The sequence below is a fragment of the Barbus barbus genome, assembly GCF_936440315.1.
Source record: "Barbus barbus genome assembly, chromosome: 22".
NCBI classification, from domain to species: domain Eukaryota; kingdom Metazoa; phylum Chordata; class Actinopteri; order Cypriniformes; family Cyprinidae; genus Barbus; species Barbus barbus.
The window spans coordinates 24,789,107-24,814,059 of NC_136750.1; the positions used below are offsets into that span (position 1 = coordinate 24,789,107).

The following is a 24,953-nucleotide window of genomic DNA, read 5'->3' on the forward strand; positions in this document are numbered from 1 at the left end:
TGTGCTGATGTATTAAGCAATAATAGTATTATTTGTGCATGTTACAAAACATTTATATTATAAATAAATGCTGTTTATTTGTTCAAAGAATACTAAAATTATCTCAGTTTATAAAGAAATATTAAGCAGCACAACTTCTTTAAACACTGATAATAAATCAGCATATTAGAATGATTTCTAGAGGATCATGTGACACTGAAAACTGGAGTAAATATGTTGAAAATTCAGATTTGATCACAGAAATAAATTATATTTTAAAGCATATTAAAATAGAAAACCATTATTTTAAATTGTAATATTTCAAAAATATTACTGTTTTTGTCTATATTTTTGATCAATTAAATGCAGGCTTAATGAGCATTGGATGCTTCTTTCAAAAACATAAAAAAAAAAAAAATAGTAATAGTGCCCACACTTTTTACCTGTATGCGTGTTTACCTGTATGGCTGCCCACTGCTCCGGGTGTATGTTCACTACTGTGTGTGCACTTGGATGGGTTAAATGCAGAGCACAAATTCTGAGTATGGGTCACCATACTTGGCCACACAACACTTCCCCTTTCCCTTTAAATGTGCATAAAAAAAAAAACATACATACCCACATATATACTGTATTTAGTGTGTGTGCATTTATTAATCTGCATGTAGACTATACTTTTATCTTAAAAAAAAAAAAAAAAAAACACTAATAAAGGTTTATGCAAAACACGGTAGCCAGCATTGAATTGCATTCATCTTGTTTATTTGTGACCACATGATGGCTCAGATAGAGCATTCAAATGCTTTCTACACATATACGCAGCATCAATAAGAGCCGCTTTGAGCCGTCCGGAAGACTACTTTTAATGTTCTTTGTAAGTTTGCACCAGTCATATTTAAAGGGTAATTCTAATTTCTTTTTTTAAATACCTAACTTGCGTTTTCGCTAGACTTAAAAAGTATGCGCTGTAGGTTTTGATAGGTCTGAGATTTAAAAATGGCGCTACCGGAAATGCTTCAGGACCAGACATGCCCAGTAGCGTTCCAACGCCTTTGTTATGGTTTACGTCCTTGAAATGGTCTATAAATGTAGCACCACAAGATGCACCAAAACAGAACGGCAAAAGACAAGGATTATTTATTTCCGAACAGGTTTCCCAAACTCAAGCCACTAATTGAAAATAATTGCTATGTGGATCTATATTTCAAAAAAAAAAAAGTTAAAGAAAAATGACAAGAGCAAAAAAGACTTCGGTGACACTGATTGATTATCATCCGCTCAGAGGTCTTAAAAAAAAAAAAACAACCACACATTACTGGAAAAACATCCTTTTCACATAAATCTGACATTTTCATTTTATTATCTAGTTCTCAAAGGTTTTTGCTCATAACACAAGGTCATAAAGGTCAAAGCAAAAAGCTGCCATTTCCCATGAATCCAGGAGTACGCAGGCAAACATTTTCAAACAGAACTCAAAGTCACAGGAAAACATGCCGGACTAACATCTCTGGCATCTTACGTGACTCATTAGATTCCAGCAATGCTCAAAAGTCAACAGACGCAGTGGACAGCAAGCTCGAGGAAGTGCTTCTTCCTAATTTAAAACAAGTTTAATTAAATAATCTACTGCAGAGCAGCAGCTCTTTCAGATAGATAGAGATAGAGAGACAGACAGACAGATATAGATAGACAGACAGAAGGTCAGACAGATAGATAAACATAATAAAATAAATAATTCATAATTGATAAGTAAAATCTTACTCATCTTAATAGATTACATACATAAATTCACTTTTTAAATTAACTTAAGACAATTCAAATGAATAGAAAACATTCAACCAGAAGACATGAACAGAACTTACTCTGTCCATACATTCACAAGGAGTAAATTAAATCTCTTTAATTCCACTTCTGTGACACTCCGTTACAACCTCTGGCAAAGCTATTGAACAATTTGAAAATCAAAAATGTTGGCAATAAATCCCTGAAGTGCCGCTGCCTAAACAACAGGCCTATAGCCAAAAGTTGCAGACATCTCCTTTTAAGGACAAGTGCCCACAGCATGATATTTCACTATCTACCAGCCTGCAGAACTCGTGTAAATAAATCATGCTGGACATCCAAAAAGGCCATCTAGTGGATCTTAAATGTTACCTAACTTTCGTTTAACTGGTCACAATTGAGTAGATCCACACAGTCTTTCCATGTCTGGCTCCCAGGTCAAAAAAACAAACAGCCTCTCTCTCCCACTGATGGCTGCTGTTAGAAAGTCAAACGTGTAATCTAATCTATAGCCTGGCGTAGATTAGAGGGTGACACGGGAGTGAATTTTCAAACCTCTCCCGTCCCACTCCCACAAAAAAAATCCCGTCCCATCCCAATCCCATAAAAAAACTGGGGGGAAATCCCGTCCCGTCCCAATCCCAGAAGAATGACTCCCATTCCCTCCCACTCCCGTGTTGTTGTTTTTTTTTTTTTTTTTTTGTCTACAAGTTTTGCAGCTGGCGTATGGCGTTTTCATGCCATCTTTCTCAACGCGTAAATTTTTAGTTATTTCAGACCGCCCAGAAATATCCGTGAGCACAACTGACTTATTATTTTCAGACAGTAGTCGTTGCAGTGTAGCTTTCACGTCTGCCTCCATTTTGGTTATGATTTTCACGGCTAAAAAGTGCGTGAAGAAGCCTACTTCTCTACCATTATTGGTGGTTGGCACTATCGCCACCCACTGTTACGGGTGTGTGGAGCACGCCATTCACTTAACCGGCTACACCAAAGCAAACAGGAGGAGAGCATAAAGAGACAGGACAACTAGTATTGAGTTCAAAATTAGTTTATTTATTTAAAAGGTATATTTCTGTATAGTTATAGTTATCATAGTGTTATTACGATTCCCGGTCCCGCCCACTCCCGCTTACATTTTTTCCAGTCCCGTCCCAATCACGTTATTAATAGTGATTTTGTTTCCCATCCCGTGGGATTCCCGCGGGATTCCCGTGACCCGCGGGATTCCCGAAAAAATGTCAGCCTCTAGCGTAGATGCCAAAATAATCAGTTGGGTTTGAGCCGACAGCCGAGTCAGCAAAAGAGTCTTCCTCGCTCTCGTTTTTCACTGACTTGACTGTGAACAAAGACACAAGGATGGTTTATGGTAAAAAGGATCCATCAGTATATTTGCTAGGGCTGTGACGTGGCAGATTTTTACCACCGCGGTGGTAATGGACCGACTACCATCTGGGGTGCGGTGTTGTGTGTGTGTGTGTGTGTGTGTGTGTGTGTGTGTGTATATATATATATATAAAAATCTGAAACGCAAAAATAAATAAGTGAGGCTCAATCATCTATTAACAAACATGCATGTTTATTTTAGTACTTCTGTCAGTGAACATTCAACCTGCAAAACACTAAAATAAGTCAAAGAAATAAGTTAAATAGGAAAGTAGCCTTAAATACACAGTAAGGATGCGGCGCGATACAACACGACAAATCCCTCACAGTAAGCTGCCTCGTCCTATTTATGAGGTCCAAATGTCCTGTAGACAGACTCAACCTGTTGTGTTACGACGCGGCGTGAAGGACCAGAGGAATCCTGCAGTCTAAACAAACATGCATAATTCACTAAATATCATATTTCACATTTTGCACACAAGCAGTAAACCACCATTTGTTGTTTTTGTATGTTTTTTAGTAACACTAAAGCCAAGTTCACACTACACGACTTTACACGTCGGCAGATCGCTGTGGCGTTCACACTACATGACTATGTAAATGATCCGCAACCAGGGGTTACACACTACACGAGCTGACAACAACTCTGTCACCCAACTACTCGATTCGGTCCCTAAACCACGTTGTCATGAAAACACGCGAGAATTGACCGTTTGCAAAGAGCTTGATTGAAAGGTGATCTGACCAATCAGAACCGCTGCTATCATCTTGCCCGACCGCTAGCCAGTCTTCACAGAAATACATGTTAAAACGGGGTGAAAAAAAACGACTGAATTGAAACTTTTTCAATATAACTAAATATAAATATGTGAGGAGGGTTAAGCTGTGCTGTTGCTGGCTGCCATGGTAAAGACAATAAGCTGAGGTATTTAAAAGTGCTTGTTTTGCTTACCAGAAAATCTGGTCATGCACTGTATGCATGGCTTGCAGCGCTAAAGTTAAATGCTGAGTGTTAAATAATAAAATAATATATTAAAAAGTGTGCTCTTATCATTCTGTGGACAAAATCCCGTGAACTTCGCCCCGAATGGGAGCTGTATATGCACATGCACACTCATCTGTTTTCAATGCAGGTTAACCGCGAGCTTCATGTCATCTTCCACGCATTAGACAGGTCCTTTACTGCAAAAAGACGGTCACTGCGACACTCGCAAAGTGATGAAACTATGGCGCTATGTGTTTTTTAAAACCATTTTCATAGGTTTCACGTTATATTGTGGGCTCGGAAAATATGTAAATGCGCATGCCCAGTAGCCGCAGCTGTATCCCTTCTAGCCTTAACCACGAATCAGACAGGAGTAGATTAACTTCGGTGAACTTAAAATGGTTTGTTCCGCGGTTGAAATTAAACACCTTCTGATGTTTATTCATGTTCATTTCGTGCATTAAGTAAATATGAAAAGATGATCGGTTCACGTGTTTGAACTGAGGCAATACAGTGATCTGTCACGACACATTGAAGAGCCACAAAAAGGTATTTATTGTTTGAATTTCTTTAAAAATGACTCGATTTAAAAGCTGAGAGTCCTGAGACCTTGTTTCATATCAGCAGTAACCTGCTCGGTCTTCTCTGTCGGTGTGTGGTCAGTTTCCTCTCTGCTCTGCGTTTTTCACTGCGTGAGAAAGTAGTGAGAGTGTTTGCCAATCATGGCAACAGTAACTATTGGTGGTTAATAAAAAGTATAGCAGCCAAAAGCCTGTGAAAGACGCTTATGTGCAAAAATATAAGCCTTTTCTTTAAGCGAAGTTTCTGCTGTTTTTCTTCCGGTGACCTCAACCCATGCCTTGCTCTTTCATTGGCTGTAGCTGGTCACGACACCTGACACAACGTGATGTCGAGGCGGCCGACCGGTCCAGATATTTGGCATGCTAGATATTTGTTTGGCGTCGGCGACGCGTCAGCGAGCGTCTTTGATGCATCGTTGTGTAGTTCACACAGAGCCGGCCCAAGGCATAAGCGAACTAAGCGGCTGCTTAGGGCCCCGTGGCCACCAGAGGGCCTCCAAGAGTAGTCTACATTAAAAATTACCGTTTATTTTATCTTATATTCGTGATATGTCAATGGACAGTGATAATTATACAAAAGTGAAATATTAAATAATTAAATACTCTATGCATATCATTTGATTATTTCCATAGTGACGTGTCATGCAGGCACAATAATGAGCATTTGATAATATGCGCCGGACGCTGCCGTCTGGATCTGTCGGATTAACATCACGTAAATGCACCTATTTCTCCCGAAATACATGAAAGTAAGTGATCAGTCAGCTGGGAGAAAAACAGAGTAAACTTTATGGTAAATGTGTAGCCTATATTTGATAGGAATAAACCATGTCGTCCAAAGGATTATTGCCGCTTTCCATAGAAATTGTGTTGCCTATAGCCTACAAACTAAATGTCTTTTTTTTTACTTAACTGAAGTGTATTTAAATGTCTGAAACCTAAAATAAACTGTATTTAGTTGAAAACACTGAACAGTTATGAAATATGAAAAGCACAGAGCGCGTCTTTCTTTTTATTTTTTTCGGAGCTCGTCTTTCTCTGGCTCAAAGGGTTCAAATCAATGGTGTTTTGCGGGTGGAGGGGGACAAATTCAACATGGGGGTTTTGTGGCACAAATCAGAGGTGCGTTTCTCAAAACCATTGTTAGCTAACTATGGTCGTTATTTCCACTGAACTCTATTTGTAACGACAGAACTTGCCACCATAGTTGCTTTTTGGAAATGCACCCCTGGTCAGATCAGCAAAAATTGCCATAACTTTCCTGGGTATATATTGTTGTAATAAAAATAAGCTTCTCCTCAGCCTACATTTTGCGTCTTTGCTATTATATTCCAATATCATTATGCCTCAATTAGCTAGATATAAATTAAGAGTTGTTGTTTTATATAGATGCTCACTGTTGTTTAATATTTATTATAAAAAAGTATGACTTGTAATAAAAGTACAACTTCGATTAATATTTATGTTGTTAAAATAACATTCTGTTCTGTAAATGCATTGTCTGCTGGTTTATTTAGCTAATTTTCAGCACATTAAGTATGCCACTTAATACTTTAACCCCCGGTTTCTTGTTTCACAGACAAGGCTTAAACCTAGTCTTAGACTAAAATGTAAATCTGAGCTATTTCAGCTGAAAGAAACTTGCACTGACAGATCTTAAAACATGCCAGTGCTTTTGTTTTGTCTTATGATGAACACCTGTAATGCTTTTTTTCTAAGGCATGTTTATAAAAATCACTTGAATGTCCTAATTGAACTATGGCTTAATCCTGGTTTAGTCTAAACCCTGTCTGTGAAACCGAGCCTAAGCCTTTGAATGTTAAAGTGAAAATGAACACCTGACCATTGTTGTCAATTTGCAACTGTTGTTCAAAACCACAGAAAGGTAAAAACATGCAGGCAGACAATGGTATGATGTAAGCAACAACTACAACAAACAAAACTGATAATGGGTGTGTTAGATTCATAGTGTGTGAATAATCAAGCTTTGACAATAAACAGTCATATTGGCGGCACCGAGGGGCCCCCAAATAAAATTCTGCTTAGGGCCCCATAAAGGCTTGGGCCGGCCCTGAGTTCACACACAAAGATCGCGGAGCGCCGATCACCCGCAGATTTTCCCCCGATTACAGCCCGACCTGTCGGCGAGCTTGCAAACCGGGCTTAAAATCCTGTAGAGTGAACTAGCCTTAACACGCATTATACAGATTAATGTATGTACACTGAAATAGTTCCACATGTCAAAGTACACAAACAACTGACCAATTATTTATAAAGAAGCAGTTCACAGAAAAATGAAAATCCCCCATTTACTCATCATAGTGACTCAAGCCTTAGATAAACTTCTGTTAAACACAAAATATGTCAGACATATTGACAGACTCAAGCCACCGTTCATTTTCACAGCATGTCAAATATGAAATGGATGTGAATGGTGACTCGGGCTGTCATGCAGCGTACATTTTTTTTGTCTTACAGAAGAAATAAAGTGATATAGATTTGCAACAACAGGAGGGCGAGTAAATTAAGACATCATCTTTTATTTAAAGGTGAACAGTTACTTTTTCAATAATTTGTTTCTTCTTCATCTAGGTTCGCTGGAATGTGTCCGCGAGTCATTTCAAAATTCGTTATCGCTTATCAACCGTTGAAACGTAAATAATAAATCAAAACCGACTTTTTTAAGAGAGTTTGATAGAGCACGAGCATCATATGCGATGTTTGCGATCTCGGTTTACCAGTGACGGGAATGTTATTTTGTCTTTTCAACTTTTACATGAATCTGAAGAACCTCTAGCTATACATAACCGGACTGAACTGAACCGAGCGGAACTCACTGATTCAATGAACCGAGAAACTTTGTAAGCCAGATAAGAATATAAATTTAGTTGCAAAATATGGTTCTAAAAATCACTTAATGTCATAATGAGCTGAGTCACATGATTATAAACACACTTATTAATAAAACTTAATCGAAAACAACTAATTAAACAACAATACGGAACGTTTCAAAGCAGAATGACGTAAAAACGAATGACCCGGTTCTTTAAAACGAACTGTTCGAAAGAACCGGTTCGCTGAAATGAGTCGGACTTCACACCACCAGTCAGCCAAAGCAGCCGTTTCTGAACAACAATCACCGCAGTCGGTGCTTACCTTTATTTCATGGATCCAATAATAAACGAGGACACGCGTTTGCCTGTGCACTTCCCAAGAACAGTGACATTATTTATTATTCCACGTGTCCGTCTTGAAGTCGTTCCCAAAATCCCAAATCAGAGCCAAACATTTTAACCGACAGACGCGTGTACTAGACTGTGTCCGTTCATACTGCTGCAGCAGAAACGCGCTAATGCCAGAGAGACGGAGGATCCCACTATGGAGCAGCAGAGGGGGAGGAAACCAATCCAACCTTAATATTTCTCTAACGAGTAAACAGTTACGTATCAGATGATAATAGTCCACAAGGCAATAAAGTATAACTTTCAGTCGATGTTGAATTTATTCCTCTGCATTTCACGGCGGTTATGAAAAAAACCCTTCTTGGCTTCACTCCCCCTAATCCTGGCAACAATGGGCGGGACATTGCCACAGTTTAATCTGATTGGCTTTCGCAAATGACGTCACCAGGCAAGGTCGTTCACAAGTTTAAAAATGATTTGGAACTCCTCATTTTTGTGTTTGAAGACTATACCTGCGTCTCTCTTTATTTCGGATTAATGTCACCTAATTATTCATTTATTATTATTATTATAATTTATTAAAAGTTTTCAACTGTTTTTATTTCATTTTTTTCCACCACAGGTGAATTGAACTAAAATCACCATGCTTCCTTATAGTTGATTAATTCACAGTAAATTAAAAATGAATTGTTTTGTATTGCAAGTGTTCTGAAATTTGTGTGTATTTCCAGAGCAGAAATCTGATCAATAGATACAGACAAGTTCAGGATTCTTAACATTAAACTAACATTTTGGATATCTCATTTTATCACTTTATAAATCTGTCCAGACAAAAAAGTTTAATCAGGAATAAAATGTTATATAAATCAAGCAATTGATACATTATTAGACGCCCTACTGCAACAGTACAATGTGTTATTCAGTCTGGAAGGGGAGCAGCTACTGTCGTCTGCGGTGGTTAGGGTACACTCAACCACCATGACCTCTGTGATTCTGCCCAGTCTTACGGAGTTATAAATGCCAGCTGGTTGAGAAAATTCTGTGTCCCTTCATCCAACCAGTCTGAGAAAATGAAAAAGGCTTGGTTCCTTGATCATTCTCTATGGTTTTCTAAACCAAATACAGGCCCAGAAAAGGCGAGGACATCTTATAAAAGTTGTATTTATTTTTCTGACAGGCTTAAAGCAAGTTGGATTCATTGTGTTGACAGGCTTCAAGCAAAGATCTGGAACTCACAATAAAATAAACATACTGCAGTAGGACGTGTTTGTCTTTCAAAGAACCAAAAAATGTCAGATGATTTTAGAAAAGACTGTTGAGAAATCATAGTTCACAGGAAGCAACTGAAGCAAACAAATGTTATGAACTATAAACATATGTTGCTCTCTAAAACAGAAAACAAAACTTTTATGTAATATGCCCCCTATTGAAATGATGGAAGGGAATGGTGAATATTCTTGAATATGACTCAAAGGACAAATACAAAGATAGCATTATAAAAATATCCACTTATCTGTTGATGTACAACTGTTTCTGAATATGTGATAGCTTTAAATGCAAAACACTGTTCCTCTCTTTGAGTGTTGAGTGCTTATAATACTATCAGCTCCACACATTCACAACACTCACTTAAAAAAGTACAGAGCCTTGAAGATGAAGGGTGTCCCTTTTTTATATAATGTCTATTTTAAATTACATATTCATTATGCCTTAATTGAAAGATGCAGAATATATAGGATTCAGGTTATGCTATGAAAATCAGTAACATACTGATCTGTAACAAAGCATGTATATGTAAGCCAAAACTACTCCCCAAGGTTATGTGCCATATTGTGATTTCTTTCTTTCTTTTTCTTTTATTTTAAGTACATAGATAGTGCAGATTGTTTTAGTTTATCTCTCTATGTTGAGCAAGAACACCCTGCCTCTGTTCTGCTACACTAAATCTGCCATCCATCAACACAAGCTGTTCTGAGAAACCATAAGATAACGATATACGATTTATATATATACTGTACATACACACATTTATGCTACATATAATGTTAGCATTAGAATCATTTCTGAAGGATTATGTGACACTGAAGACTGGAGTAATGATGCTGAAAATTCAGCTTTGCATCGCAGGAATTAATTTCATCTGATAATATATTGACATAGAAAACAGTTATTTTAAATTGAAATAATATTTCAGAATATTACTGTTTTTTTACTGTTTTTTGATCAAATAAATGCAGCTTTGGTGATCAAAAGAGACAGCTTGAATACTGTACATACAGTACATTTACCATCTCCATAATATATTAGTGCTGTTCACAAATCTGAAGCCGCACACCTTCAATTTGTATTCATATTAACACACTTTCTAACTCCAAAGTAATAGATTTACAATCATACTTAAACTGTCCCAACTAAATGTATTTCTCCTGATTTAAAGAGTGCTCCCAGATACCGGCCAGATAGCAGATTTCACAGCTTAACTAATGAGAAAAGAGCATTTTTGGTAGTGAAGTCAGTTGGAAAGATAGCAGCATTTTCTCTAGAATCCTAAGAGCACTCCTGTGGTGCTCCTCTAAAATGCATTACACTGCAGGTTTTATACTACATTTTATTTAGATTTAACTTTTTATAGGATTGCTTACTTACTGGCCCAGTCGAAACAAACAAGTCTCTAAACCCTCCTTCATTGTAAGTCTATTACATTTTGCAAGTTTTCACCTAGAAATTCATATCTACAGCACAAACAATGCCGGGACGAGTTACGTTCCAAAACTTAAAATAAATGAGGATAGTGGTTTGCTCAAATCCCAAACCCTAATGATGAGTACTAGTAACAGTGATACTTTCATCAGCACTAATTAGGTCATTATTGCTCGTAGAGGGATAATTTGAGGGATTTCGACCTAAAATCTAAATTAAGTATGAGCAAGTTAAAGGCTAGGCTTCTCAGACCAGACACATAATTCATCTGATGACTCGATGACAGTCTACATCTGTTTGGTGTTAGACAAAGAAAATAATTTACAGAAGAGAATCTACAGCATTCCACAAAGAAATCAGTTCAGAGTAAAAGAAATGCCTGTGTTCCTGTAAAACAAAGAAGCCCAACATAACCCAAAACAAAGGCTCTGTCTTTAAAGATGAAAAGATGGACCAACAGCTGCTACAAGATTTACAGATGCAACAGATATAAAGCTGGAGGCTTGTGTGTGATTTACTGAAAAGTCAATAGCACAGGATATCAAACATTACAATTACTGTTATCAATCATATCCCCTTACATTACCATGATAAAGTAGAGTTTGAAATCATTTAAGTCTACATCAAGCATGTATCAAGACACAACTTGACATCTGATAAGACAATAACTCCTTTCAATGTTGTGAAGGTGAAATATTAAAATATGACAAGGTGTATGTGAAATGACTGACATTAGAATGCATATTCATCCTTCTCCAAATATACTGTATATAAAACCTGTGACCTTACATGTTCATGCTTTGACCTTGTGTTTTTGCATCTTTCATAAATGGGTGAACCAAAAACATGTCCAGGTCATAGCAAAAAGACAAAACAAAAAAATATTATTTTGTTTTATATTTTTTAAACCAAAAAGCTTGTTTGCCATTATTGTATGCAAACATTTCTGCATTCTATAAAAACAAAACATAATATTATAATACTACATTTAAATGTATTCATTTAGCAGAAAATAAATACAGGAAATGCTCGTAATATAAAGTTTCAAGAATATTAACCTTCATAAATGAATTATTATTATATGATATATTGTTAAAAATATTTACAAATAGTATTTAAATTATTCCAATTTGTCAATTTATTGGTAAATTAATATAAATTATTGAAATAATCAAAATCAATTTAAACAGCAGAATCACAAACTATTTAATTTTTTTATTAGTAATTTTAAAAGTCATTTTCATGCTTCGACCTTGTGTTTGTGTTCATAGAAGTTATTGTCAGCTCTAGCAAGAGTTAACAGAAATAATTCCATAAAACATCTATTCACAGTACATCACTGTTACTACAAAATGACATCCAGTAAGATCAAACGCAAATGATTTACAATGATTTGCAAAAATAACTGAATTATGCATTGATCATACAAACATCCTTTTGAAAGTAATCTGTTTTTATTGGATTGTATCCTGTGTACCTAAATGCAATGTCATATCTTATGTTTAATTCTTCATATTTTTATAATCAGATTCTCATACAGTCTGTCAATATTTCATGCATCAAACGAGATCTCTCTGCAATATACCAACATTGTATCCTCCTCCAGCACCACAAGGACGTTCCACATATGGATGCTCTACAGCAGAACAGGGCGACCCAGAATTGTGCTTGTATTTGGCACAGTAGGTTTGCTAATTAAACAGAGCACACAGGACCCAGTTCCTCCATCACAACCGTAGAAACCGTGCTGGCAGAGAGGTGTTATAAAAAGCTAATGGGAAGCATGCATCCCACTGAGATTTCATCCCAGGTTATGAAAACGCAGTTGCAGGGATCCACCCATAATATTCCAGCCGTCTCTGACAATAGTCTATATCGCACACTAGCACATGCAGCATCTCATATTTAAATTCATATGTAATGATGACATCCACCGCAACAAAGCAGCCAGTAAAGATGCCTCTTATTTATTCACCAGCATGCACACTAAGCAGTACGCAGTCAAAGCAAAGAAGCCAAGTGAACGGCACTTACTGCGATCTCTGACAGCTGCTGGGAAGAGTGTGTTTATTTTAGGCTTTCTCTCCTCTCTTTTTCTTTCTCTCTTCCTCCTCTTCTCATAATAGCAAGATACAGGCTGGACCAGTGCTGGTTGCTGTGGTTACTGGAAGGGGAATGTGCCACGTGACCAGGAGGGAAAGCAAAAGCAGGCCCCTCCTCCCTACAATGTCACTGGTTACAAAGAAAATCCTCCCTGCGAAGACACAATGGGCGTCTTGAGGAGGTGGGTGTGGTGATCTAAGGAAAGGCAGGGGTTAAGCGCGCCTTACGTGTACGAAATGCACCAACAGCAGGCTGCCAGGATACACAAATAACACACAACAAGAGGGCCAGGCATTCCTGCACCCTCCCAAGTATGGCAGCTTGACCCGCTGGCCGTGAGCAGGGACTCCAGCCGAAAGGAGTTATTTAAATCACTACAGACACAGGAGAGATGCAGTGCCGTTCTTCACCGGACTAGATTTGTGAGGTATTTTATGACGTGTGCAAATGTAGGCAGCGCAGATATGAAAAGCAGCACACTGTAACCTGCATATGCTGCATAGCTTTGTGTAATATGTGGGGTTATATATGTGGGAGTTATATATGGGTGAATCTCACAAAACCTGTCAAGAACATGGCCAGGTCATATTTCACCTAAAAACATTTTTATGATTAAAGCCAGTTTTTAGGACCAATTAGATTGTTTGACATTATTTTTATAAAACATAAGCAGATCTTCCCAAAAATTCTCATTACTGTTAAACAAACACTTTAATTGTAATTAAATAGTTATTCTTTAATAAAAGCTTTTTATATAAACATTATTAACATTAATAAATATTCATACATTATAGGATATAATAATAATAATAATATAATCATAGCAATATCTATGATGTATTATTAAAATTATTTATATAATGATAATATTGAAAGTATTTAAATATGATTTAAATACCCTGTTATTAAAGTAATTTAATTTAATTTCAATTTAATGATGAGAATAACCATAAATGAATGAATTATGAGAAAAATAAATAATCTCTGATAAAGACAATTATAAAATACATTACAGTAATGAGAATTGATGTACTTGATTACCATGAAAATAATGTCACAATGTAAATCTTAATAGTTCAAAAAAATAACCTAGAAATTTATAAAAACCTATAAATAAAATTGTAAATTATAAATACTATATAAATAATATTTATTCATTTATTTATGTTTTATACATTTCTAATTTTTTTTTAGAACTGTTAAGATTTACATTCATATATATTTTTTGTTATAAAATCAAAAAAGAAGAAATTATAATTTTTCCTTATTGTCAGAGTCACCACAGTCACCACAGTCTCCACCAACGACACTCACCAGATCCCAATCCCCTGATTTCTGATCACCGCCACCTGTTAGCACTAAAGTCGTGGCCTAATGGTTAGAGAGTCGGACTCGTAATCCAAAAGTTGCGGGTTCGAGTCTCGGGCCGGCATGAATTGTAGGTGGGGGGAGTGAATGTCCAGCGCTCTCTCCACCCTCAATACCACGACTGAGGTGCCCTTGAGCAAGGCACCGAACCCCCAACTGCTCCCCGGGCGCCGCAACATAAATGGCTGCTCACTGCTCCGGCACTTTGGATGGGTTAAATGCAGAGCACGAATTCCGAGTATGGGTTACCATACTTGGCCGTATGTCACTTCACTTTCTTTCTTTCTTTTCTTCTTTAATCAGCAGCACTATATCCCTGCACTCCTCCCGTTCACTCACTGTCTGGTCTCAAACTTTCCATGTTGACTAACCTGACCCACTTACCTTTTGTCTACTTACCAGTTGCTCCAGTGTTCCTATCCCTGTTCTCCACCGTCTCCACGCTCCACTTTTACCTCTGGATCTCCTGGAAAAGGAAAAAGGACATTCACACTCAGATAAGCCCCTAGAGACATTCCCATTCCCGCCTGCTTACCTGGACATTCTGTTCATCTCATTCCCTTCTGCTACTACTCAATAAACCTATTGATTGTATTGCACTTACCTCTGTGTCTCTCTGCTGAAACTTATAAGATATATTATAATATTAATTATGCATACATGTTATTTAAAAAGTGTGTGTGTATTTTATATATATATATATATATATATATATATATATATATATATATATATATATATATATATAGGCTGTATGTAATACACACACACTTTTTATACATATATATTAATATATAAATTATAATCTCTTGTGTGGCTCTTTTTTCTTTTGATTTTAGAGCAAATTTGAACCTTTACATCGCGATGCACCCTTTCCAGTAGACCCTGTATTCAAGATGGATTGACTAGTTTGGGAAATGAAACCCACATACTCAAATTAGGCTGAGGTGCAGAGTCTCATGTCCAGTTTACTCTGCAAGGTTTAAGTCTGGTCGTTGTTTGTATAGCCTGTAGGCAGCATGGGAACTGAAAGAATAAGAATTACGAGGACAATGACGTGTGTATCTGGTTAATTTTTTTGTTCAGCAGATTGTGATCATACCTTGATCTGTTCATTTGTGGCCTGTATAGCAAAATAGGGCCTGCCACAATAAATGAGTGACTATTCTTTTATCAGTTGATGGTAAGTGAGAGCAGTACATAGAGCTACCTGTTACAAGTCCATCTGAATGAGCTCTTTAACACCGAAATGTTCCCTTTTTTAGCCTAAGATAACGGCAAATGTTTCTTTCCACTGTTTTAGTGAAGATAAGAAAAATTCTATACGGGACAAAATGCCAAAACAGGCATGTAGATGAGGTTAAAGTGCTGCAATTACATGATAAGAAACAGCCACAGATCTGTGGTACTTTTACAGGCAGGAAACCTGAACTGCGCTCAGAAAGCAGAGCTGTTAAAGTCATTTAAATGCCTCGCTGAAAACAGAAAAAAAGACATTACACACTGTTTGCTTCACACGTGGTTTGAAAATGCTTGAGTGTCTTTGTAGGAAGTGGCTTTTTGAGTATACTAAGACATAAAAAATGTGGCTGCGGTTGTCAGATTGTTGTGAGACAGTAGTGGGTTCTGTTCGGTCCAGGGTTGTGAAACAGTAAAGAAATGAAGGATTGCTTTTGAATTTTTTGTTTTCCAAATACAGTACAAGATCCAGATCCCCCTGTCAGGACTTAATATTGATTTATATGACCTATTTCCTGAGTACTTACCAATTAAATAAATAAATAGACACAAAGTATGATTTTATCGAGTTAAAATGATTTATAATGTTGGAAAAATGTGAGAAGAGACCAGAGAGATATGAGAGAGAAAACATACACAGTTAGTTGTTTGGGAATATTATATAGGTTTGTGGTCATTATACAAAACATATCTGCCAAAACTAGCCAATAATAAATGAAGCTGCTGAAGTGGACCTAAGTTTTTGTTCACATGGTAAACTTCAGTAAATAGTGCTTGGTATGCAGATACATGGAATCAGTTGCTCTTAAATGCGATTTAATAGAAGTAAATGAGGCCATTAACTTATCGTTCCACTTAAGTGTGTGCGGTTAAGATAATTATCATTCCAACATACCTGTATATTTCACTCTTCATAAAACAGAGTGGACGTTTTGCCTCTAACCCATTAGCACCACCCAAACCAGAGATTAACAACAGTCTACAGCTGCAGTCAAGAAAGGATGAGGTTAGCTTTTCCAATAAAGACTGCAAGGTCAAAGAAAACTATTTTAGCATTTTTCTAATTAGTTTTTGCAGTTTTTAAGATATCCTATTTATTACATGAAATAGTTTGGTGTTTAAAATGTATTTTAAAGAAATAAGGTCAAATGTGATTCAAGAAACCTCCTAAAAACTCATCTGTTCCATATTTACTTGACCCTCTAACTCTAGCACTCTCTATTCTAATTTTATCTATATGTCTTTTTATTTAAAAAAAAATGTTTTTATAATAATAATAATAAACTGTACTGTGTTAGGCCAACCAAGACTTGTAATAGCACTTATGATTGCTTCTTATGTCCTCATTTGTAAGTCGGTTTGGATAAAAGCGTCTGCTAAATGACTAAATAAATAAATGGCGAAAAACATAATTTAATCCAGTCAAAGCACCTAAAATACACACTTTCCAAAACTGGTCTGTATCCTTTCCTGTCAGAATTTATTTTGCAAAAATAACCAGCTGACTGTACAATATACAGCTTGTTTATTACTACTTACTTACTAACTAATTAATAAATAAATGTTGATTTAAGCCTAAATTGTTTCATTACATGAAATTGTCTGACGTGTGAACGTCACTGTACCATCACTGATGTCCTTCTGTCTATCTGTTCCCACTGAACTGCTGTGCAACAGAATCAGAGAGGATGTCCAAACCAGTGTCTCCTGTTTCAAGCATTATGTATTGACTTCTATCCCACTACTCTAAAGCCATTGGCCAGGTTTGGCTCAACCATGAATAAAAAATATAGAACCTGTCAACACCATCAGGCTTCTATTTCTCTCTGGCAGACAGCAATGGGCATAAGGTTAAGAAAATAATGCATAACAATATTACTGGCTGCAGATTAATCTGTGATTGCCAAAATATATTTATCAAAATTATTTTATACAACTGATAACCTTATAGACAAATTAATAGAGTAAAAGTATATCTTATGGAATCTATCTGTATAAATAAACATTACATTTACATTTGTCATTTGGCAGACGCTTTTATCCAAAGCGACTTACAATTGGGGAATACAAAAAGCGATTCATCTTGAAGAGGCAATCAGACAGAGGAAGTGCTCGTAACACCATTACATAACACACACGCTGAGAAAGCACAATAGATTGCAATGAACCTGCTTAAGCTCTCTCTGTCCTCCACACCATGCATCACTCCTCATCAGACTAAATCTGCTGCTTTAAAAGGTCACAGTTGAGATGACCTTACACTTGCCCTGATTTAGAGCACACTCAGACTGCATTGCACACTAATTGTCCTTCTTGGAGTAAGCAGGGCCTCTGTGTGTGTCTAAGTGCCTTCCTCTCCTTTCCTCACATTCAAGGCTCTCTGCATTAAGCTTAATTGTCCATGACTCATGATGGTGCATCATGTTAAAGTCACCGCGCTCATCATCACCGGTCCCATTTACAAGACTGTTTATTGAGCAGTGGGAGAGGCTGGATACATATATCAAACTAACAGAGCAGAACGCTGGACCTGTCGACCCTCAGATCAGTGCTCTTCAGAGACAATGAGACCTATGATATTAATATTTACCAACATCACACTGTATATAAAATTGTATGCCACAATTAAAAATGTATTAACATCAAATAACAAAATATTACAACAAGTGATATTTACTTTAAAGAAATACAGGACAAACATACTTTTCAATCAACACATTTCACAAAATGACCTTTGTTAGGTTTCAAAATAAGTAATAGATATGTTGCTCAAGATGAAGACAAAAAGCCTTGGATGCTTTCTAGTTGGCAAACTCTGTGGAACATGTTCATATGATAATATGATGAACCACACCAGTGTTTATTCTGCAACAGCACCTGTGTGAACTTGATAGGAACTGACTCCATACAAAAATTGTATGGAGTCAAGACCAATTGGTTAAAAAAAAGGCTCACAAAACTGGAAGTTCTGAGCATCATTTTTTAAAATTTTGTATCTAATGCAGGGTTTCGAAAACTGGGGATCGTGAGGGAACTGCAGGAGGTTCGGCTAAAAAAAAGTGATGGTTAGAGAAAGGAGTAGATGCAATATAACCAATAAAACCTTCTAAAAAAGATCTAAAAGATCACTCTGGTAAGATTAAGTGTGCATAGCATATTAAATACCAGTCAAAAGGTCCAACGGCTCTGTTATAAGCAACACAAATCTGAGTGAACCTACAACATAAAAATGTAATTTCCTCTGATGAAATCCACCAAATAACCTGCAAAGATCTCCTAATCAGGTTCAGAACAGTACAGACCGCTCATCTCCTGTCCTGTTTGTGGCCTTACTCTAAGACAGATCGTCATTACAGTCTGTGGAGTATTGCATACAGGATAAAATATCTGGATATGTCAGAATGTGTCTTCCTAAACACTGCCAGAGTTCCTTGAAACTGAACATGCATCATTCCAAACGTTTTTGGGCCAGCCAAAGAAATGTAATGCTCTCTCTCCTCAGACACATTACAATGCCCTGAAGCTGATAATTCATTTAACCACATTTTTCTAGGACAAAGTAGTTTCTAGAGGAGATTTCAAGGTTCCCAGGGGCTGTACGTGGGTCAAGTGCCATTATTTATAAGCGACTGCCCTACATCAAAATCAGAGTCAGAGAGTATAAATAGTAACACTGAAACTGAAAGTCTCTGAGTTCTTCTGTTATGTTTATTGTAACAACAAATGAGCTGTTTCATTTGGACCACATGCTGACATCCCACTCTGTATAAGACATGAGGGACTGGTTAGTATTGATCAGGGTGAGACTGTCTAAGACTCTGAGGACAGGAATTGATTTAAAGACGGTTGCATCATGGTTACAGATCAATGTCAGATTGGCAGAACCGTCCTGCTAAAATCTGGGCTCACAAGGATTTACAATCAATCAAGTCATCAATCCGTAACTTACTTTCCAAACAGAGACAGAGGTTTCTTCAAACCAACTAAATGCTAATATTTACAAATAGTCTGGTGTGTAGTAAAGTTAAATTAAATGATATAGATAGATCACAGGAATAAATTACATTTTAAAATGTATTCAAATAAAAAGCAGTTCTTTTAAATAATAAAAATATTTCACAATATTACTGCTTTTGCTTTAGTTTGGATCAAATAAATGCAGGCTTGGTGAGCAGAAGAGAATTCTTAAAATATTTGACTGGTAGTGTATATCTATACTAGACACCTTGAAATGAACATATACAACATAGCACAGGTTCTCAGACTATTCAACTGTATTTCGATGCAAAATATGTTGCATAAGACAGTCACTTTTAATTATGCTCTGTCATAACACATGATATAAGTGGATGGATCGTTGCTTAGTGTGGCCAACCGACGTGATGTTTTATGGCATGCTTACGCAAGCAGAAGCACATATACAAAATATTCGCCTGCTGGCATCTTTTAAAGAATGGCCCTCTTGGGACTATGTGTTCTCTATTTGATCATTCACAGCTTTTTAATTGCACTTCAATTCACTGTTGAATGAGTTGAAACTCTCTCACCCTCTCGTCCACCCTCCCAGTAGCAGCATTCTGTCTCATTCACTCTTACATAAGTAGTACACTGTCAACTGCTGTCACTACATTTCAACACAAGCAGTATTTTAAAGAGCTCTAATTGCTACTTAGCCATCAATAGTTACAAAATGACCCTAAATCACAGTTTATGGTCAAGTCAAGCAGTCTATACGAAAGTTTCAGCTAGCTTGCAGAACACTTTTCTCATTTCTTGTAAACAAGCCACAGAATTCCTATGACTTTGCTTATGGACGTACTTTCACAAGTCGGGAGAAAAATGTCAACCCGTTATTGTCATTAAATGAAGAATAAAAATATATATTTTTAATATTTTTTAAATATACTTGAACAAATTGTAAGCTTCCAAGTTCTGATGAATAGAGCCAGAGTGCATTGCAAAATTTGGGTGAGCCCTCTTTGCCTGCTCTCAGCAGACTGATGTAACATTATAAATATGTTCTGTTTAAAATGATCTCAAGACAGGCGCCAATAGCCTTGTGAGCAGTGTACAGCGCCGTTGCGTCTCCTTTTCTCTCCCCCAATTCGCCTCCTTTCAACTCTAAAAAATTATCCTATCACAATAAAATGCAAAAAATATATATTAAAAAATTATCTCAAGCCTTCAAGACAAATGAGTCAACAGCAAAAAAAAAAAAAAAAAACAATTCTGCAGAATTATTTCTTTCATGGAACACAAACTGAGATTTTTAAGCAGGGGGATGTCCAAGATAAAAAATGTAATTAAATTAAACGAATGAAAGCATCAAGTAATCTATTAAACCATATGTGAATATTGTAATTTAAATGATAATTTAAATATTGATCATTTCCTCACTCAAAGCTATCAAATGTTTCCAAAAGACTTTTGAAAATAGTGCACACAGAAACAAGAACATAGTTGTGTATTGTCTATTTTATATTATTTTTCAGCATTTTTCTATGTTGACATTCGCAGCCATCAAGTTCAACTTAAAAAAAAAAAGCATCTCTAGACATTTCATTATAAGGAAAAGAGTGGCTATTCTGAAGAATCTCCTTTTGTGTTCCATGGAAGGAAAAATATCATTTATGGGCTTGTATTGACATTAGGTGAGTACATAATGGCATTTAGTTTTGTTAGGGCCAGTAATTTTATACAGGAATATACAGTAATTTTACATTCCATTAGTCAAGTCAAGTGAGAGTTTATTTATCAAATGCACAATAATCAAATCAAGCATGCAGAAGTAATTGTATAGCCAATGAAATGTACTTGATTACAGGATAAAATTATGATACGTCATGTATAAACTCAAGAAACATATAAAGCTTGAAAAATCTTAAAAGCAAACAAAAAGCAAAACATATTTTGGACTAAATTTGTACATCACACTGTAAAGTTGTACATCGAGTGTTGTACTGTACACAATCTCCACATCACACCCACTAACACACACTGCAGCTGTTCAAATATTGTGACATGTGATCTCAACTGGACACAAAGGGCCTTTTTAACCAAGAATTGAGGGACAAAAGGGAGAAAGGAGTGGACAAGTCCACCATCATACTGTCCTCTATCTTGGCAGAGAATAGAAAGCATTGTGCAGCGTGCACCGCAGCAGTACACTGGAGTTACTACACCACAGACAGACACACAAACAAACTGCACTCCATCCAACAGCACAGGATTACACACATAACCTCAGTGCTCAACACACACACCATGACATCAGTGCATCGGACAGAGGGAATGCTGGGACACACCCTTTGTTTCAGATGTTCAGCTGTTTGCTTGATTAAGAAACAGAGGTGTTTTCAGATTAAGTCATTGTGACACATAATAACACATTTTGTTTGCTAACAACATTTACAACCAAGAATGTTTTTCCATAAAGAGAGAATTCACATAAAACTGAACATTTGCTGAAAATGTACTCCCCCTCAGGTCATCTGAGATGTGGAAGAGTTTGTTTCTTCACTGAAACAGATTTGGAGAAATATAGCATTACATCACTTTCTCACCAAAGGATCCACTGCAGTGAATGGGTGCCGTCAGAATTAGAATCCAAACAGCTGATATAAACATCACAGTAATCCACGCAACTCCAGTCTATCAATTAATATCTTGTCAAGTGAAAAGGTGCATGTTTGTAAGAAACAAATCCATCATTTCCATCAGATGGCACCCATTCACTGCAGTGGATCCACTGGTGAACAACTGATGTAATGCAAATCTGTTTCGATGAAGAAACATACCGATCTACATCTTGAGTGGCCTGAGGGAGAGCATATTTTCATTTTTGGGTCAAAATCTATTATATTAGATCCCTAAAGTACATACACACAAACACTCAAATATATACTAAAATACATGCAATTTATTATTATTATTATTAAATGTAAGAACAGTTAATATATTTGGTCTAAAAATGTATCTTTTTAGTAGTTCCAGCAAATAATGAGCCAAAAAAGGATTCCTTCTATTTAATTCATCACAGTGGTCAAGTAAAGTGCACTGCATTGTGGGATACAGCAATGTGCTCTGTTGTATATTTTATACATAATTAAGTTGCTTTTAATTAGGCCATGATATAACTGCAGTCTTATGAGTGCACATGGAGTTAAACCCACATAAAAATAACCATGACTCACCATTACCAGGTCAACACAGGCAAGTGTGCCAGTTGTTTAAAGCTGTGACACACCACCTCAAAATATTAAGTTGACATGCTAATGAAAACAACAAGCCTACACAGTACACACAGGCAACAGGTTTTTAATGAAGCGACTCACTTTCAAACATTCCTCTTTACCTCGGATACAGTATGTGCACTAGAGACAATTACTTCCAAATGGATTAAATTTGGAAAATTAAAAGCAGATTTGAACAGGATATACACATTCTGCTACAGCAACATGAAAACATATGATATCATGATCGAAATATGCAGATAAACAGACATAAGTCATGACAGCCATGCAGCTAAGGAGACCTTAAAATGTCATTCCTGATTTCATTAATAATTCTGAGATTTAACAGGGCACAGATCTCTCGTTATGGGGATCATAATATAACAATATTTGATGTCTCAAGCACTATATAAAGACTGAAGCAATAAGCGCAAACAGTGTTCTAGTTGGCTAAAACATTTGGCTGAAGAAACACATTTTTATACATAATAGTGTCTGTTTGTTATAAAAGACGATTGTTCTTTTCACAGTGTGTTACAAGCAAGCGTTGAAATGAATTACAGCTGGAAGTAAGAAAGCACAACTTGACGTTGACGAAACGTGTCCAGGAAGATATGATATATATCAATATAATATGAAACTCACCAATCGTAGCTCTTAACAGCCCACTGGAAGAGACAATTATCAGTTAATAATGGCCTTATTTTGGTCATATCACCTCAGAAGACTTCAAATATAATGCACAGATTTTATGGTCCACTTTTTGATATGATACCATTATGGGGCATTCACTTTCTTTATATGAAACAAAGCGATCAAAATTTTTTCCCAAATTCACCTTTTGATTCGTATGGGTTTGGAACAACATGAAGGTGAGTAAATGACAGAAATGTATTTTTTTGTGTGAGCTATTTTTCAGTGGTTTGGTTTTATGAGGTGACTAGATCATTCTGCATGAATCGCACTTGGCGCTCAGCGCTGTATATGACATCAGTCAAACATGCTGTGCTCAACTTCCTGTTCCAAGAAACATTCATCCCTGCCCTCCTCTTCAAAAAAAAAAAAAAAAGTAGAAAAGAGATGCGTTTATGCTTTCAAACAAAGATGTCTGTTTAACAAGACTGGACAGCGTTGAAAGAAGTGTAAGTGTGGATTCATCATTTCCTGAAACAAAGCTAACTTTCTATGACAGGCAGATTTATGACAGTCAAATATATATCACATCATCTATATAATGTAAAGACACACAAGCAAATCTGGTTTGTCTCCAAATTATTAATAATCTTATTCAGACATTCAGACATAGAATCCACCCAAATAAAAAGCTCATCTTAACCCTGAGCACTCACTGAGAGAGCGGATATCCCAGCCAAAACAGCTCACAGCCTGGTCAGGACAACCAAATGATACCGCACACATAGTAAAAGGATCTTCCTTATGTGCCCAATCATGGATTAAAGATGGGAATCTTTAGTTCCCTTGTTTTACTGTAATCCAATTAGAATCTCTGTAAAGATCCAGACACAGAATGGCCGCATGGAATGCTTATTGTTGAATCAGTGATAGATGCAATTTTTATAATTCCTCAAGTATATGAGAGGAATCAGTTGCATCCTTTAAACTGTATAGTGGCAGATGTTTACTTTTTTTGTAGAGTGTGATTATTTTACATTTGAAATGTGACAAATTTGTGAGCGAAACAGGATATTAAAATTAGAAGAAAAAAAAATGTAGGATGGAGCCTTGTTTTATTCATCAGGAATTGGTTGGATGGTGACTTGGTTAACATTTTTCAGTAGCTCAAAAGGTCAATAGCAAAAAATACTCACAAAATTGTCACTGGGGTTTTTTTTTTTTTTCTTCCAAAAACTGTTTTGGACAGTGGTGTCCAAAACAACATCTGACACCATTGACTTTATTTTTATGGACAATATTATATATATTCCACTGAAGAATGAAAATAGTTATATAAGTTTATAACAACACAAACACTATTTTGACTTAAAGATGAAAATGTAGATGAACTATAACAGACTATTTTTCGGCGAGGTGTATGAATCAGATTTTGATCCCATTTAACTGCCTGACTACATCACTGATCTTGATCATCTGATCTTATTGAACCTTACATGACTCAGACGCTGATACTAAAGAGTATGTAAAGATGTCAGGGTGGAGTGGCTCTGGTATCCCAACATGTATTGTGGGTGGAGAGTGGAGATTGTGTATCTATTCGATCGAGGACCCTTCTTAATCATCTGTGTTTGCACTCCACCAAGGAATGCATTGCATAAAGCATATGACCCATCATGAACAAGTGCATACATGTGTGCATATATAGCCTAAAAGCAAGGCTGGCTTGATAATGCAGAGATCATACAAATGTGAAATGTGATCTTGGTGGGATTGTAGGAGA

At 36.5% G+C, this 24,953-nt stretch overlaps 1 protein-coding gene across 3 annotated transcripts in view; it reads right to left on the reverse strand.

Moving 5' to 3' along the window:
- Window positions 1-8,282, reverse strand: part of LOC306888597 (protein-methionine sulfoxide oxidase mical3a) — a 73,430-nt gene extending 65,148 nt beyond the window's left edge. For all 3 annotated transcript variants that reach the window (XM_079447024.1, XM_079447026.1, XM_079447025.1), the window contains exon 1: window positions 7,870-8,282. The gene's annotated coding sequence lies outside the window, so the exon portion shown is untranslated. The remainder of the gene's footprint in view (window positions 1-7,869) is intronic.
- Between the last annotated feature and the right edge of the window lie 16,671 nt (window positions 8,283-24,953).